Source organism: Astatotilapia calliptera, chromosome 16 (assembly GCF_964374335.1).
Source record: "Astatotilapia calliptera chromosome 16, fAstCal68.1, whole genome shotgun sequence".
In the NCBI taxonomy this organism is placed as follows: Eukaryota; Metazoa; Chordata; class Actinopteri; order Cichliformes; family Cichlidae; genus Astatotilapia; species Astatotilapia calliptera.
The window spans coordinates 414,545-434,196 of NC_137437.1; the positions used below are offsets into that span (position 1 = coordinate 414,545).

The 19,652-nt window shown below is 41.7% G+C and overlaps 1 long non-coding RNA gene across 1 annotated transcript in view; it reads left to right on the forward strand.

Moving 5' to 3' along the window:
* LOC145421025 (uncharacterized) overlaps positions 1 to 19,652 on the forward strand; it is a 353,506-nt gene that overhangs the window by 390 nt on the left and 333,464 nt on the right. The window lies entirely within an intron of this gene.

Genomic DNA, 19,652 nt, shown 5'->3' on the forward strand with positions numbered 1-19,652 from the left:
TTTGGTTGCAGGTTAACATAGCTGGACTGACCATCGGGCATACCGGGCATATGCCCTGCCCGGTGACTTATTTTTATTTTTTTTTTGTAATGGCATGAACAATGAGAGGTGGTGGATTGGCCAGATGCAGGTCGATGTGTAAAAATAACTCCGTTGTTTGGTGGTGGCTATGGCGGGGCTTCAACAGAGGCCAGCAGGTGGATGAGGGAAGGGGAGGCAGGAGGAGAGACCCGAGGCGGCCACCAGTCCGAGTGTCAGGTGAACTGAACTTCAGGTAAGAAGTTATGACCTGCAGTCTATCTGGGTCAGATATAAACCAAGTTTAGGTGGAGTTTATTTTCGTTGTGCTGACTTTTTACTGTCAGTTGCAATAACTCGTACTGCGTTCTAGCCAGCTTGATGGAGTTTTTAGGTGGGTGGGTTCTATGATGTTACTGATAGTGAACTTTATTTTATTCATAAGGTTAGTTAGTAGAGTTGCCAACGGCTCCTTAAAAAATGGAATGGTCCCTCATTCAGAGAAAATATTACACGTTTCGTATTGAGCTGAGAAGAGACTCAGTTTGTCCCGAACTTTAGCTAGAATGGAAAAAGACACAAACCTGGAGTTATTCTGTCTTTACGCTGCACAGCTGCTTCTTCTTCTCTCATTCTCTCCCCCTTCCTCTCCTGTTGCTACTTCAATCATGAAACTGATCAATGATCAGCTGATCGGCTTTTCTCTCTTGTTTATTTATCATCCACTTTGCGCCAAAAGAGGAAACCAGCAGATGTCGCGCTAAACAACAGCAGCACGTTTAAGCTTGATCAGCTGTTGTTAGAATTTATTTAATATTAATTTCTAGTATCAGCTGATGTTTGCTGGAGCCACAGCTGTAAAGCTGCTGGTCATGATGTCGGTTTGGATATGTGGTGAGAGGGAAACATGAAGATGAAACCAGGAGATGTCCTTACTGAATCATCAGAGCTGAACAGTGATGGAGAAACAGGTTTACCTTTTAGGTGACATGAATGAGTTGAAGGGAAGTTATGAACTGTTTCTGAGAGACAAATAACACCAGGATCCTTTTCTAAGTAGCTGAAAGCTGGTAACTGTGCAGGGGCGGGCCTAGGAAAGTTTTGCCAGGGAGCCAGGTAGGGCATTAACAGGGAAAGGCGGGGCACAAAGAAATACTTTTCTTTCTTATTCTCATTTAAAATATCTAGCTTTTATTAAATAATTATCTAAATCTTACAACCAAAGTTTTTATCTGACGTAAAATGTATAGAAATCATACATATACCAACAAGACAGTGTACATATGGAAAAGATATATATAAATCTTATAAAGTTTGTATCTGTCTTGTGTGAAACTTGTATGAAAAGCATACAAGAGTAAAAACAGATATAAGATCCCTTGAAAGATTATATAATGAATCTTGTATGTTTTGGATACTTACTAAAACAATATATGAAAGTAATGAGAAAGTGGCCACTTTCATGAGTAAATCATGTAAGTTTTTACTATTTCTTTTCCATATGGGACTGTCACAACAGAACAGCATTTGTTTTCATTCAAAGTCTTTATGGCTTTACTACCTGGTGGGGCGGTCTCTAGTCAAAATGCCCGATTTTCTGTCCCAGTCCAGTCTTGCAGGTTAATACTGGCAGTGTCACCATGCCAGCTGACTGTATTTCATCATCAGCCAGTGTTGTTCTTTATCAATATTAGCAAAGTTTACCATAAGGCAGCATAGAAAGTATTTACTTGCTTTCAGGTTTCATTCAAATGTTAGTCTTTTCAGTTGTTTCCCCACTTTTTTCCTGTTTCAAAATCAAACACCAGTTTGTGAGAAGATTATCTTCTTTTTTTAACAGGCAGATAAAGTTTTGCATTGGAACTGGCTAATTTGTCATTTGTTTGTTACAAATGTTCGTATTTTAATATTCAAAAATGTTTTTGCCCAAAACATATGTGCACTATATGTCAGTAAAAATACTATGCAAATACTGCTGTCCTTGAATGCTGAGTAAACACTGACAAAGCACTGATTGTATCTCTTGTACTTTATCAACGCAGTATCTAAAAACTTTGCACCGTAGTGGTTAAAATCTCATTCTAATAAGAGTTAAAAGCGCATTTGGTTATTAGGTTTACAGGGTTATTGAATTATGGTTAACGGTTGGTAGAATTTTATTTTAAACATTATCTGCCAATTACATCTGCCACCCTTCTCCAAATCTGTGCCCCTACCTGGCCCCCCCAACAAAAATTTTCTAGACACGCCACTGCTCTACAGAGTGGAGTTCTGTCTGATATTGGGCCGCTGTTGTGTTGCTTTGAACGTGTATTTTTTGGTGGTTGAAAAAATGTGTTTTATTTGTTTAATAAATAGTTTTGACCAGTAAACTCTCCTTGTTTAAACATGCACCATTGTGTGGTCTTTCTTTGCTTGTGACATCTTGATGTTGGTAAATACAATAATTGAAAAATACCACATTACATATAATATACATATAATAATGTACAACACATTATGGAGTATGCTTCTGCTGTGAGGTCCTGCCTCCATGCACTTATGCAATTAATCGCTAGACGGGTGTATTTATAAATATTATTATATTAGGGAAATTTTCCTAGACATATTTTTGACCTGGGGGTAGAACTGATTGTGAACTGGAAAGGGAAAATGCTTATGAACTTGCAAATGAAAAACATGATGCATTTAAAGTAACCCTTTTTCATTTGTATTTAAGAAGAGAATTTGTTCTAGTGTGTGATGGCCGAACCTGTTCCTTTTCGTGGAGATCATTTCTCCTGCCTTAAGGAACATCCCTTCACATGGCCCAGAGGAGGCTGGAGTGCAGAGAAACTGGTAGAGATGCAGGTATACAGTCTACCTGGGCCACACAAACTATCAGCTGAAGAGAATAAATAGATTAAATTGCTGCACATTTGGCAGACTAACATTTTCAGATTAATTAAACAATAAAATATATATTTTTACAACATTACATGTAAAGAGTCAAGCGGAAGTTTTTCTAAAGTTATTTAATGATATTTATATTATGGAAGCAGATGTTTGACATTTTACCTTTTTCCCGTTTTCAGATAAAATAAACGCGCACAAAACAAAAGCAAACGGCCAGAACACAAAGCTGGAAAACCCACCCGATCGACCAAAATCAACTCAAAATCCTCCCACACAACAGAACCTCCTCTATTCCTCGCTGGCTCCAAATCTCTCAGTGGAATGATCAGTGGTTCACTATCTGTCACCATCAAAACTCCAAAATCCCGCGAATGATTCGCTTCCTTATAAACCATTGAATCAGACACCGAAGCAGTTAGGTTCTAAATGAAGCTTCGAACGTCACTGATCACGTGACTCTGGCCAAACGAATCAAGCTTCGACACAGTGCTTCTGAAGCAGTGTGTTGATTTTTTTGACACACGCACCGGAGCTTCAGCTTCAAGCGAGCCATCACTAATGAACGGTAATAAACAGGCAACATTATCATTTACACCTACTTTAATTTACACCTAATGTTTTATTTAAGGATCACAAATAAAATGTATGTCTTATTTAAAATAAGTAAAACTTAAGTCTGTCCCTCCCTTGTTTTCACTTTAGTGTTCCCGGTCAAAATTAACCAGTCAGTTTTAACAGCTCTTAAATTTACATAAGAAACATTTTTCACCACCAAATTCAGTTCAGTGGGTTGGTCAATGGGTCATTCAGTGAGTCATTCAGGGGGTCAGAGGCCAAAGGGGTAGGCTATTGTGGTCACTTTTGACTGGGAACACCACAAATGTAACAAAGTTGATTAAAACTCTCAAAATTCAACGAAAGATGTGGTCATCACTTTTATATGTTCAAGTGCATAGTGTAGAGGATGTCATACGAGTTTTTTTAATTTGTAAATTAAAAAGATTTTGTCAGACCAGGACCCTGCTAGGGGACTGGCCACAGCTGAAGCCTGCTGCTGATCAGGGCTCGTCGGGGGAGCTACTTAGGAGAATCTTGGAGCTCCCACCGACGTGGGATCATTGTGTTAGACTCCCAAGTCAGTGTGTGGGGTTTAGTCTAGAAGGTGCAGATCGTGTGTGGCCGCAGGGGTCAGTGTCTAACAGCTGCTTCCATTGTTTCCCCACAATAGGAGCGTGGAGAGGAAGGACAGCACGCACAGGGTGTGCAGAGTCACGACAGCGGGGAGCACGAACACGGATGCCACTGGAAGACACACATGGGAGTCTTATGGAGCACGGGGATTAATTGTGCATCAGTATTTACCACACTGTAAATAAAGGCACTGTCTACACACAGAGCTCCGCGCCTGTGTCCTTCTTTGCCTCACATCCCCACGGCCTGCCAGCCAGACCATGACAGATTTGATGAACACGACAGGAAGGGTGGTAAAGCTTTGCAAAGAAAGTGCTAGCACTCTGTTAATACAGCGCAAATTATTCCAGTAAGGCTTTACACATCTTCAATGACACCAAAATGTTTACCCATAAAATGTATATTTGCGTGTTACAATTCCAAAGGCCTGCTTTGATTCTGACTCATACGTACACAAATCAGAGTTCTCCGCAATTAGAAATGACATTTTCGAGTCACGTGGGACCGCCGAAGAAGATGGCCGCACACTAGAGGCGCTCCTAAAGTCTGTTGATTAATGTTCTGATTCTGGAAACATACACTCCAGCTGTAGTCGTAAATTGGACACCCTTTGTGGACTTCGAAGCTTTTCAAGAATTACCGTCTTTGGAAAATGGCCGGTAACAACAAAGCAAACTTTTTTAAGGGAGTTACCACGAGGAAGAAGCAAGCTAGCATTAGCCTCGCTCCGGAACCACCCGAAAGTGCATCTGCATCTGAGGCCGCCTCTCCAGTAGTTGAGGAAGGTATAGGGAGCGAGAGCAAAAAAGACATTTTTGAAGAAATTAAGAAAATGAACGCTACTCTTCAGGTCGTAGCAAAAGATGTCACCACTATTAAAGAGGCCACTAAAGAACTGAAAGATTCGGTGGAAGCTATAAAAGTGAGGTTAGGGGAGGCGGAACAACATATATCAGACATGGAAGATGCCAGCGTGCTTACCGAGGCAAAAGTGGACAAATTCCAGAAGAGGATGGAGGCGTTGTGGTCGCGAGTGGAGGACCTTGAAAACCGTAGCAGGAGGAATAATGTACGGATCATTGGACTCAAAGAAGGTGTGGAGACACCCGGGAACGTGGACAAATATGTGACGGAGATACTGGCCGAAGCACTTGAGCTTTCTGGAAGTGAATTTGAAATTGAACGTGCGCATCGTTCCCCTGTACCAATGCCGGAACCTAACGAGCCTCCCAGGGTGATACATGTCCGCTTTCTACGTTCATCTGCTAGGGAGAAAGTGCTTCGGGTGGCCAGAGAGAGGCGTGGAGTCGATTGGCAAGGCGCCAAGCTTTCCTTTTTTGAAGATGTTACAAAGGAGCTGGCGGAGAAGAGGAAGGCATTCAACCCGGTGAAGAGGCGTCTCCGAGAGCTACAAGTAAAGCATAGGCTGATGTATCCTGCAACGCTCGTTTTCACGTGGAACGGACAAAAGAAAGCATTCAAAGACGGAAAAGAGGCCGAGAAATTTCTGCAGGAGTCGACTTAGAGGAATGCGGGACATGATGTAACAGATCGGAGTAGTGTATGTGAATTTTAAAATAAGGTAACAAACAAACAATGGGCTCAATGGGGCTGCGGTGGTGGTGCTGCTGTCGGATGATTAGCGTGTCTCACGGACCACGAGCAGTTTGGGGTCTCAAGCTAAAGTTAGTTAGGCTTGGGTAGGAGGGGAGGGAGGGGGCGCTTAGCAACGTTGTTCTGAGTTGCTATGCAAAGAAGGGGGTTGGTTTTGTTCAGGTTTGTTTGGTTTTTTTTTGTTTTTTTAATGACGGCTAGTTTGATAAGACCAGATGGGTTTTGTAATATTGAGTGCCTATGCATGTATTTGTGTTGTGTTGTAAAGCGCACAAGGTGTGCTTTACCCCATTTCTGTTAGAAAGTGATGAACAGGTATACTAAAATAATATCGTGGAACATAAACGGATGTGGGGACCCAATCAAGAGGAGGAAGGTTCTAACATACTTAAAATCTAAAAATGCAGATATAGTGTTTATTCAGGAATCCTACATTGCGGGGGAAGAAGAGGCAAAAAAGTTTAAACGAGACTGGGTGGGCTCCGTTTTTCATAGTTCATATTCGAGTAAATGGAATGGTGTGTTGATCCTTGTTAATAAGAAATTAAGCTTCGTGTTGCTGAAGAAGTATAATGATGACGAAGGACGCATTATATGCTTGGAGGCCTTAATTAATGGGGTTCGAACAGTTTTGTGCAATATTTATGCACCTAATAAGGAGGAGCCAGATTTTTTTCACAAAATTAACAAGATAATAGGGGATCATGTGGGGCAGGTGATATTGGCTGGGGATTTCAACCAGGTGATGGATGGGATAATTGATAAGAGTAACCCCAGGGGTACGTCTACACCCAGGGACAGAGAGGCTGTTCATTTACTGGCAGAGGATCTTTGCTTAACGGACATTTGGAGGTTAATCCCAGTTCAAGGGAATACACATTTTACTCCAACTGTCATAAAACATATTCGAGGATAGATTTCGCCTTAATATCAAAGTCTATGGTCGATTCAGTCGTAGACTGTGAGATTGGTGCCATTGCCATTAGTGATCATGCCACAGTAGAGTTGCAAATTGACTTGAACACAGATAGAACGAAGAGGGGTCGCTGGAGGCTTAACACGATGTTGTTGCAGAACAAAAGTTTTAGTGAGGAGTTAACAAAGGATCTCAAAATTTTTTTCGAAATCAATATGGGTTCCACAGACAAAGTAGCCACAGTTTGGGAAGCATCTAAAGCATATGTAAGAGGAAAGCTGATTGCATACGCATCAAAAGTTAAGAAAAGTGATCTAGAACGGGTAGAAACCTTGGATAAAGAAATACGGGAGTTGGAGAAGGACTTAGCGAGTCAATATTCAAATTATAAATATCAGACTATATGTAAATTAAAATACCAGTTGAATGACATTTATAACAAAAAGGCAGAATATGCCTTATTTAGGCTCAAAACAAAATTTTATGAAGGTGGCGAAAAGAGTGGAAGACTATTGGCAAGACAACTGAAGCAGCAAGATAATTTGAATAATATATCTATGATTAAGAACGACGGCCAAGTGATAACCTCATCGAAGGAAATAAATTCAATTTTCCAATCATTTTATCAAGATTTGTATACGTCTGCTGGTGCGCTTGATGAAGAGGAGGGGGAGACATTTTTTTCAGGTCTACAATTACCTACTCTCTCTGGGGAACAGAAAACGAGACTGGATGAGCCTATAACGGAAGAAGAGGTCAGGGCTGCGATCTTATTAATGAAGAATGGGAAATCGCCAGGCTTGGATGGCTTCCCGATTGAGTATTATAAGAAATATATCGATATTTTAGCCCCAGTCCTGCATAAAGTTTACCTTGAGGCATTGGAGATAGGTTCCTTGCCAAGTACGTTTAATGAAGCACTGATCTCCCTTATTCCTAAAAAGGATAGGGATCTGTCGGACCCAGCAAATTACCGGCCTGTAAGCCTTTTGGGCGTTAATTGCAAAATTTTGACGAAGGTTTTGGCCTCCCGCCTGGATCATATATTACCAGATATCATCAATGGTGACCAGGTTGGCTTTATTAAAAATAGGTCCTCCGGTGATAACATTAGAAGACTTCTTCATCTCATGCACAAAAGCGAATCTAACCTAACCCCAGTTGCGGCCTTCTCGCTGGATGCTGAGAAGGCCTTTGATCGGGTGGAATGGGGCTTCCTTATGACGACCCTCGCAAGGTTCGGGTTTGGGCCTGGGTTTTGTAATTGGGTCAAAACTGTATATGCAAGTCCAAGGGCAGCGGTTTTGACAAATGGGTTGGTGTCAGGGTTTTTTCATCTTACTCGCGGGACCCGACAGGGGTGCCCTTTGTCCCCGTTGCTTTTTACAATATTTCTGGAACCGCTGGCCTTGGCTATCCGAGCAAACAGGGGTGTCAGAGGTGTTCATGCAGGGGGTATGGAACACAAGTTGTTTCTATATGCTGATGACATCTTTATCAGTATTGACGGATCCCATGCAGTCTCTACCAGCACTACTCACGTGTGTTGAGTCATTTTCAGGGTTGTCAGGTTATAAGATAAACTGGGACAAGTCGGAGGGCATGCCATTGTCAGCATCATGTCATTCTGGATGCGTTACTCCATTCAATTTTAAGTACTCACCTTCAGGTATGAAGTATTTAGGAATATTATTAAAACCCGACTTGGAGGATATTATGCTTTCAAATGTGGAACCTCTCCTCCTAAAGATAAAAACAAATCTGGATAAATGGGGTAAATTGAATCTTACACTATGGGGTAAAATTAATGTGATTAAAATGATGGTGGTCCCACAGTTCAATTATGTTTCCATGATGTTACCTGTACAAATTCCTTTGCACATATTTAGTCAATTTGAGAAGTTAATCAAAGATTTTTTGTGGAATAACAAAAAGCCGAGAGTGAATATAAAGAAAATGTGGGCCTCTAAAGACATTGGGGGAATGGCCCTCCCAAATGTGAAGTTGTATAATTTAGCTTTTGGATTGTCAAGACTGGCCAAATACTGGACGGGATTGGGCTCTGAGCTGAGCTGGATGAAGATCGAACAGGAACTAGCGAGCCCTTTCACACCTTTGGATGTTTTCTCACAGGGCGCGGCAACTAATGGACAAGACTCTCATGATAACCCAGTGCTCAGGTATTCCAAAGCTGTCTGGGTAGAGGTGCACAAGTTGTGTGGAGCATCTCATCTAAGACAACCTTATGCCTCGCTATGGAACAATATTGCTGTACGGATTGGGCGGAAAACTGTGTTCTGGAAGGAATGGCTTGTCAAAGGCATACGCAGGATAAGTGATCTTTACTCAGGGGGAGTGTTTATGTCATTTGCTGAAATAACCCGAAAATACGGTTTGATAAGAGAAAATAATTTTTGGAAATATTTACAAATAAGGGATTGTGTTACCAAAGGAAAATTTGCTCAAAGCTCGAAAATGGTGGTGGAGTTTTTAGAATTCTCCAGTACAGCACATAGGGCGGCTGTTTTCTACAAACTATTTAACAATCCAAAAAAAGAGATATGTGAAAACTTGAGGATTATATGGCAGAGGGATCTGGGTTGTGCAATTTCTAAAGAAGACTGGCGCAGAATTTTGTCATTCTCTGATAAGTATATAAGGGAGGCCAGGGGTAAATTTACTCAGTATAAATTAATACACAGGTGGTACTTCACTCCATCCAAACTTTATAGAATGGGAATTAGTCCCAGTAATGTATGCTGGAAATGTAGTTCAGATCCAGGGACATTTATACATGCTATTTGGGAATGTGGGAAAGTTTATCCCTTTTGGCAAAAAGTGTTGGACAAAATAGGAAGGTGGATTGGTTTGATGATACCCCTGTCACCAAGACTGTGCTTATTAGGGGATCGGTCGGTGTTACCTGGGGTTTCAAAATATGACTTTGTGGTTATAAAGGTGGGGGTGATCACAGCGGCTCGAGTTATTCTGAGTGTATGGAAGGAACCATCTCCTCCAGAATATAATAGGTGGAAAGAAACTATGCTGAAAATGGTGTCGTATGAAAAACTCTTGGCTAGGATTAATGATGATAGGGAGGGTTTTGACAAATCGTGGGGACGTGTTTTTGGCTGAGATGGTTGGAACTTATTTGGTCAGGGCAATTATCTTTAGTTATGTTGTACGCTTGCTGCACTGTTTGTTTGTGTAGGCACTCAGTAAGGGAATGACTTAAAGATTTGAGTTAACTGTCCTTTTTTTTTTGTTTTTATTTTTTTACGGGTGTACTGTTAGTTAACAGGTATTGAAAATGGACCCGAAGTATAAAGGTGGATTAACTATGGGATTGAAAGCTGTCTTTTCTTTTCTTTATTGTTTTTTTTTCCTTCCTGTTGTTGTTTCGTTGGTTGTTTTGTTTGTTTTTTCATGTTGTGAAATGTTAAAAACAAATAAAGACTTCGATTACAAAAAAAGAAATGACATTTTCTAGCAATTAGCTTTACACTTGGTATCAGAAGCTCCAGCTCTCTTCCACAGTGTATATTTGTCTGTCTTCTTCCCCTGCCAACCAGTCATGGCACACTGCTCCCTTAGCCTGGTTCTAACAGAGGTTTCTTCCTGTTAAAAGGGAGTTTTTCCTTCCTGCTGTTTCCAAAGTCTTTTCTCATATGGATCATATGATTGTTTTCTCTATTTTCTCATCATAAATAATCACTAACTAATAGTTTCTCTATTACTATCAATAAAATGCCGGTCTCCATTTCTTCTTCTGTGAAAAGTTTGGGTGTCATCCTTGACAGTACTCTATCCTTTAACTCTCCCATCAATAATGTCACTCGCTCTGCTTATTTTCAGTTGGGTAACATTAACCGTCTCTGTCCCTTTCTCACCCCACATGCCATTCTTATTCAAAGCCTTGTTACGGATCGATTACTGTAATTCACTTTTTTCGGCCTCACTCAAAAATCCATCAATAAACTTCAACGTGTCCAGAACTCTGCTGCACCTATTATCACTTGGATTCCTTCTATTCACCACATCTCCCCGGTCCCGAAGCAGCTACACTGGCTTCTGGTCAAACATCGCATCAGTTTTAAAATACTTCTGTATACATTCAAGGCTATTCATGTCCTCCCCCCTCCATATCTCTATGTTTTGGTTCAGATCACAATCCCATCTCGGTGTCTTAGATCTTCTTCTACTCTTTCTCTCACCGTTTATTCCCCTTGTCTTGTCACTATGGGGGGCAGGGACTTCAGTTGCTCTGCTCCTCGACTTTGGAATTCCCTACTTCCTGATTTGAGAACTATCACCTCATTTTCTCGACTCAAAACTCACCCATTCAAAATAGCTTATTCCACATAACCTTTCCACTTTACTGCTTTTAATCTGTTCCTTCTATTATGTTTCTCATTATTGTGCATATTCCCTGCTTTTATGCCTACTTTTACTACTTTTCAGTGTCCTTGAGTGTTCTGAAAGGCGCTTTTAAATAAAATGTATTATTATTATTATTATTATTATTATTATTATTATAATTATTTGCATAGAGCCTTTTTAGAATAGAGCAGAATAACCCCTTTGTACATGTACAACAAAATTATGGGTGCTCCACACCAACTGTGCAGTGTTTGTTAACAGTACAAATGGCCCAGGAAAAGAAGCTTTTAGTGAGTCTGAAGGTGTGGGACCAGATTGACCTGAGGTGCCAACCAGAGGGCAGTGGGTCAAACAGGTGGTCGGAGGGGTGCAAGGGGTCACCTGTGATGGCTCTGGTTTTCCTGAGATAGAAGGATCTGCTGCTGAGCTGACAGTGCACTGACAACCACCTATACACTCATTCAGTTAATGCATTATAAATGCATTGTGTACTCAAAACACAGCCCAAAGCAAAACAAACAAACAAAAAAAAAAAAACCCACTGGATTTTTGCTTTGGGCTGTCTGCTTTGTGCTAAATCCTAAGAGCAAGATCTTAATTGTGTCCTCATTATGACAGGGATTTGTGTTGGTGTGAAGGAGTGTAATGTAGAGGTTTACATTGTTAACTGGTATGGTATGAGGCGATTATTTTCAGGTCATTTCAGGGAGACGTGAAAATAATGTATTGGTTCAAATTAGTGTAACAAAGTACTGTCTCCTGGGAGTAATTAAGTAACATGCTGAATTACATTTCAGAAAAGTGTTTGGATGCTAATACACCAGTTGTGATGAAAGTATTGGAGAAACTTGTGATATCAGAGATTTTATTTTATTTTTAATTTTTTTTAATTTTTTTTTATTAGTTTTTCTTTTTTCAAAAATTGTACATAATTACATAACATAATAAAGTGTACAATTCAGAACCAAAAATAAATAAATAAATAAAAAACAAACAAATAAACAAAAACAAATAAACAAAACAAAAACAAACAGACTGATAACTAAGCACAGAACACCAGGGCCCTGTGCTTCGTACGTCGCTTACTACATCCAAGATCAAATGAAACATTCAAGACCAAATCATCGCGCTAACTCTGAGCTCGCTATTCCGGTTCCCCGAACACACCTGGGCCCTGTTTCAGGAAGCCGGTTTAGTGGAAAAACTGAGTAAGTATACCCTGAGTTAACGAAAACTCTGGGTTTTCGGTTTCACAAAGCGAGTTCAGCTGAAGCCTGAGTGAGTCACTATGACGACACACGCCGTGAAGCTAACCTGCTCCCTAGCAGGTTTACTTCAACTAACCCTGACGTTCTCCGCCTCTGTGTCGGAAACCTGACTGTAGGAAGTGTCAGACATGGCGTGCTCCTTCCTTGAAGAGCCAGTAGATGTTGAAGCCCAAATTCTCTGCAGAGCTCTCCGCCGGGAGAGAGTGATCAGAGTGCGTTTGGACATTTTATCATTTCCTGATGAGTTTCTGCGCGAACGTTACCGTTTTTCAGCACAATCTATAATTTATTTGAATAACATCTTCAGGCCATATATTACGCATGTGACACATCGCGGACATTCTCTCAGTTCTGTACATTTTATTTGTATTGCACTTCGGTTTTTTGCAAACGGGAGCTTTCTGTATAATATTGGTGACGCTGAGCACGTTTCCAAGGCTACCGTCTGTCGGGCAGTCAGGAATGTTACAGTTGCACTGAAACGTCTCCTGTACTCGTGTGTGGTGTTCCCCGGTCATAGACCCACAAGATTCATCAAAGAGGGATGCCACAAAATTGCAGGTATCAAGGTGACCAAAACGTAATGTATGATGTGGTGATACTTGGACTACTACTTAAATTCTACATTTATTTTCAGGGTTCCCAGGCGTGTACAGATGGCACTCACATTCCAATCATTGCTCCTTCAGTAAATGAAGGAGACTATGTGAACAGGAAGTCTTTCCACAGCATTAATGTACAGGTACATAGTTCCCTGTAGCATTTCAAACTAACAAATTATTTCATTATAGTAATGGATGCTAATTTGTGTTCTCTGCACTGTGAAGATCATATGTGATGCTGCCAACATTATGACAAATGTGGAAGCCAAGCGGCCAGGCTCTGTCCATGACTCACAAATATTCCGTGAATGTACACTGAGCACAAAATTTGGACATGGTGAGTTGAGAATACTTTAAAATATATAAAGACCAATTGCTTCAGGGACATTTGAACTGAAGTGTATCCTTCTGTCTTAGGAGAGTTCACTGGCTACTTGCTTGGTGATAGGGGGTATCCATGTTTACCCTATTTGCTCACCCCTTACCCTGACCCTGAACCGGGCCCACAGCAGCGATATAACCTGGCTCATTGCAGGACAAGAGCCAGAATTGAAATGACTATCGGAATGCTTAAGGCCCGGTTCCAGTGCCTGCAAAGACTCAGGGTCACCCCAGAAAGGGCATGTGACATTATTGTGGCATGTGTGATTCTTCACAACATTGCCACAATTAGAGGAGAACACTGTCCTTCTGAACCAAACATCAGCAGTGATCCAAACCATGAACATCCTGACCCTCCCACGGACATACAAGATGGAAGCGCAGTCAGAGACACCATATGTCACAATCATTTCCTTTGACCCATCACCTCAACATGTTGAAAGAAGAATAAACAGGTTTTTTGTTCAACTGGCTTTATTGGTCACCTGTGTTTCCTGTACACAAAGTATTAAAAGATGTAAACCTCATAAAGTGTCTCTGTTGCTTCCTCCTCTGTAACAGCTGTCAATGTTTCTTCATTGTTTTCCTGTAGTAAAGAAATAGACAACATTGCTGTTCTACTGTGAACTCATATAATCTGTGGAGTATTACTCACAACTGCATGTTGGTCTGGCTCAACAGGAGGCTGCACCAGATGCAGTACACCACCACCATCAACTGATAGAATATGAGGTTTATACAGGTCACTTATAACTTACAAGGGACCAAATGGCAATTAACAAACATATAGCACTCAGCTTACACTTCATTGTCATTATGCTCTCAAAGACAACCAAGACTGAGGGAAGGCAAAATCAGTAGGAAAATAACTTCACTACAAAATAATCCATTATGGTAAAGAGTTTATCAAATGAATGAGTCGCACTGCAAAGGTGACTGTGAAGAAAGGATGTATGCACATCATGTATTATTTTGAATTTACCCCCTATGTAGGCACTTGTGTCTTGCGGGGTTATTGACTCAGAGGATGTCCCCGCAGAGATGCCTTCAGCCACAGGGCGCCCACTGTTTTGGCTGAGGGCCAACTGCTCAGCCTCTGTGAGTGGTGGTGGTGGAGGACCCCCACCTGTTTTTCGGGCCTCCGCTTTTTTTCTGTTGGCTATAACGGGCCACATTTGAGCATACAGAGTAAGCAAATATGTACTTGTAATGTGCTCAGATAATTTCAATAAGTGCTTACAGAAAGAAAATTAATGTAGCTTCTAACTGCAATTGATTTACATCGGACAAACAGACCAAGCACTATGGCTCATAATACAATTACACCTTACCTGTTTGGACTATATTTTTATATTTCATTTTTACTTGCTGCCAGGAACGTTTGGGGCCTGTTGGGTTGCACCTGCGCTCACATCACGTCACAAAATAAAATGTATAAAATAACAAATAAAATATAATAAAATAACGTGTTAAATGGGTGGAAATCCCTAGATCAATGTTTAAATTAACACTCACGCATTGACTCTGTCGGCTATGTTTTGCCATGCATGCTCCCTTTCTTTCGCAGCTGAGGCTGTGTTACTTTTTTCCGCGGAATTTGCATGTTATCGGCATATGCTGCCATCAGAATTTCGGCCTCAAGCGCTGTAAACTACATTTACCACGCCTTCTTTCCCTCCGTCTCCATGGTGACTCGCTTAATCTGTGCTCCGCTTATCAGGGCTTTATGTATCCTCGTGCGCGTGCTTAACTTGGGGTTAAAGCAACTCCGCGTTGATTGAACTAATTGTTATCAGCCTTTCTGAAACCGAATATTCCGAGTTGGACAGTTCGGGGTTACTCAACCCTGAGTATCGTTTTTCACTCTGAGTTTTCTAAACCGGCTTCCTGAAACAGGGCCCTGTTGTTGACGATTAGTATAGCTGGATGAAGTAATGTGAAATCACTGGGTGGCCCAACAGGGGCTATGCATCGATAGTAGAAACATTGATCGGCAACCCTTTGATTGGTCGGCGAAAATGTCGAAGGAGCGCGCTCGGTATTTTTCGGCAGCAGAGCAAGAACTCTTGAGTGAGGGATTTCAGGAGTTTCAGAGTTTAATTAAAACGCAAGGGAACACTGCAAAGGCTGCAAAAGCAAGGAGAGAGGGCTGGCAGAAAGTTGCTGACAAATCAAACTCGTAAGTAATTCAATAATAACAATAATAATGGAGTGGATTTATATAGCGCTTTTCAAGGCACCCAAAGCGCTTTACAATGCCACTATTCATTCACTCTCACATTCACACACTGGTGGAGGCAGCTACGGTTGTAGCCACAGCTGCCCTGGGGCAGACTGACAGAAGCCAGGCTGCCATATTGCGCCATCGGCCCCTCTGGCCAACACCAGTAGGCGGTAGGGTAGATTTATCATATCACACCATATTATCCAATATTATATTACATTATATTATATTATAATATGTTATATTATATCCCCTTTCACATTAGAGCCACAACAGGACCCACTAGAACATGGGAACAAGTAAAAGTGAAATATAAGAATATTCTACAGAATGGAGTTTTCAGAATTCAGCGTATATTGCGGGACAGACAGGATCCTTCAGCTCAGCGCGACAGTGTGCTCGTTGAGAGATATCGATATTCCCGTGAGGGTATTATTTACTTAACCAACTTGTTGACGAGGGGGTGCAGGACCACCACCTGTCTTTTTTTTGCTCTGCCCTTTTCTTGGTTGCTGTTATGAACAAACAAACAGATTATTCCAGGGTCTCTTTCCAAGAGACGAAAAGCAATATAAGTGATAAATATTACTATTCTGTAGAATATTCTTATATTTCACTTTTACTTGTTCCCATGTTCTAGTGGGTCCTGTTGTGGCTCTAATGTGAAAGAGGATATAATGTAATATAACATAATATAATATAATGTAATATAATATCGGATAATATAGTGTGATATGATAAATCTACCCTACCGCCTACTGGTGTTGGCCAGAGGGGCCGATGGCGCAATATGGCAGCCTGGCTTCTGTCAGTCTGCCCCAGGGCAGCTGTGGCTACACCTGTAGCTGCCTCCACCAGTGTGTGAATGTGAGAGTGAATGAATAGTGGCATTGTCATGCGCTTTGGGTGCCTTGAAAAGCGCTATATCAATCCACTCCATTATTATTGTTATTATTAAATTACTTACGAGTTTAATTTGTCAGCAACTTTCTGCCAGCCCTCTCTCCTTGCTTTTGCAGCCTTTGCAGTGTTCCCTTGCGTTCTGATTAAACTCTGAAACTCCTGAAATCCCTCACTCAAGGGTTCTTGCTCTGCTGCCGAAAAATACCGAGCGCGCTCCTTCGACATTTTCGCCGACCAATCAGAGGGTTGCCGATCAATGTTTCTACTATCGATGCGTAGCCCCTTTTACGACACCCAGTGATCTCACATTACTTCATCCAGCTGTACTAATAGTCAACAGCAGGTGTGTTCGGAGAACCGGATTAGCGATCTCACGGTTAGCGCGATGATTTGGTCCTGGATGTGTCATTTGATCTTGGATGTAGTAAGCGAGGTACGAAGAACGGGCCCCAGCTCATCTAAAAAATAAATAAATAAATAAATAAAGAGAGAATACAATACCTGTGGTCCCAGTATTACGTTGCAGTTTGAACACACACTTTGAATCCTTGTAACATAATATTAGAAACATCAGGTTCCACATAGTTCAAGTATGGTTCCCACACCTTAAAGAATTGATCTGTTTTTGCAACACGTTCTCACTCCCAACTCGTCAAACGTGTGACGCATGGTCAGGCTCCCTCTGCTGCACTTATGGACGCGCAGGTACCCCCCTCGCGTCGGGAATTGACGTGAAGGGTCCTCCGATTGAAGAGATTGCCGCGGAAGTGCCTGTTGTCGGTATATTTAGACATTTTCCAAATCACATTGTAGTGACATATACAGAACACAATAAATGATGGCGCCGAGGGGGACTATGGTGTGAAGACGTGTCTCCCGGAGCTCCGCAAAGCAATGACAAAAATATTGGTTTAAGACGCATCCGCACTTACTATATCAGCCCTGTAGGCTCTAAATAACCGTTCTTGCCGCCGAGCATCCGCTCGTTTATTTATTTTTTTATTTTTTCACTCTCTGAGGTCGGGAAACCTATTTTTGACAACTTCTGGGAAAGGCCGTAGGAGCTTCTTTCCTGGTTGGCTGTGGTGACCGTAGCAGTTGCGTCCGGGCAATCAAGTTCTCTCACTAAAAGCCTCACCATTTGCTTTTTATTTTTCTTTTGGTACAATGGCAGATAAGAGGGAGCACCGTCGAAAACGGGGTCAAGCCGGCGCGGGTGGTTCTCAGAGCCCGGAGCTGGGCCGCGAATCCCAACGTGACGCGGCTATCACAGAGAGCAGCTACGAGCAGGGTGCGGGCGCACCGCTCGGTGAAGTCACATTTACGAGAGCATTGGAGGCTCTGAAACGGGACATCTGCGACAAGCTTGAATGCAAGATTGATACGGTTACCCATACACTGCGGTCAGAAATATCATCTGTGAAGGCTGAGTTTAAAGCTGCTATAACCACCCTACAGGCCACCGTTAATGCTCAAGGGACTACCATTAAAGATTTGGAGCTTTCAGCTACAACCTGCAGTGACGACCTGACTTCTCTTCAATCTGCTGTAAAGGTCCTAACGGAGGAGGTCAGACATCTCCAAGCTAAATGTGAGGACCTAGAAGGAAGATCAAGGCGTAACAATATTCGCCTTGTTGGCATCCCCGAGGGTTTGGAGTCTTTCAACCCTAGGGAGTTTATTTCCCATCTCCTGCAAGATCTTCTGAAACTGAATGAAACACCTTTGTTAGATCGGGTTCACAGGTCCCTTGGGTCAAAGCCTAGACAGGGAGCGCCTCCTCGCCCACTTCTCATTAGAGTCCATTACTTCCATGTCAAGGAACAGCTGCTACGTCTTGCAGGGGCAAATTCTCCTCTACTTTACCAGGGCAGAAGGATTTCCATTTTTCCAGACTTCACACCTGCAGTGGCTAAAAAACGTTCACAGTTCACTGGTGTCAAGCGCCTTCTGCATTCCTGTCCTGGGATTAAGTTCGGCCTGTTCTATCCTGCGGAACTGAGGGTGACACTTCCAGATGGAGCTATACGTAAGTTTACTGATCCTGCGTCTGCCACAGACTTTGCCAATAAGATCCTGGGGGGCCCAGCCTCTCAGGGTACATAAGTGTCTTAGTCCATGGGCTGATATGTCCATTTTGCTTAATTTCTTTGAAATAATTTTTTTTTTTTTGTTTGTTTGTTTTTGATTTATAGGATGTGTCTCGTTCTAATATATTCTCATATAATCCTTGATTTGTCTTTGCCTTGTAATGCATGGAGCTTGAACTCAACTGGGACTTCGAATTGTTGGGAGGAAGTGCTCAGGGGTGTGTTTAGCGAGGGGTGCGCGCATCTTGTTAGGGAAGATGCTTCAGCATTTAGGGGGAAGTTTGGGTGTTTTTTGTTTTTTATGTTGTACTGCTCTGTACACTGATTTTGTTTTTTGCGTTTTTTTCATTGGTCAGCTTTGGCTTTTCTCAACCTATGTTTTAACATGGTATCGCAATTAAATATTAATACTCAACAAGCAGGTTACTCATTTAAGTTCTGTAGCTGGAATTGTAAAGGCTTGAACCAACCTATTAAAAGGAGCAAGGTCCTTCATCATTTGCAATTTTTGGGCGCCCAGGTTGTGTTCTTACAAGAAACACACCTAAAAATTTCAGATCATTTTAGACTTCGCAAGGGGTGGGTGGGTCAACTCTATCACTCTACATTTAATTCCAAAGTTCGTGGTGTTGCTATTTTAATACACAAATCAGTGCCATTTGTTTCTTCTAAGGTTAAGAATGGTAGATTTATTATTGTGAGTGGTAGTATTTGGAACACTAAATTAATTTTTGCCAATGTTTATGCTCCCAATTGGGACGATCCAAATTTTTTTAGTATTCTTTTCACTAAAATTTCTGATTTGTCTTCCCACTATTTGGTTCTTGGTGGCGATTTTAATTGCTGGCTCGGGCCGCTGGATCGATCCTCAAATAAGCCTGGTAGGCAATCCAACTCTTCCAAAATTATTAATACGTTCCTTAAAGAATTCTCTGTTATTGATGCCTGGCGTTTCCTCAACCCTACACGTAGAGAATACACCTTTTTCTCCCCTGTTCATCATACATACACTCGTATTGATTATTTCCTACTGGACAGTCGACTTACTTCACAGATTCGCTCTTGCTCTCATAGTGCTATTGTCATTTCAGATCATGCTCCGTTGACTTTAGATTTGGCAGTGGGCCAATGTTCTCCGCCAGCTCCATGGCGTTTGAATACACGCTTGCT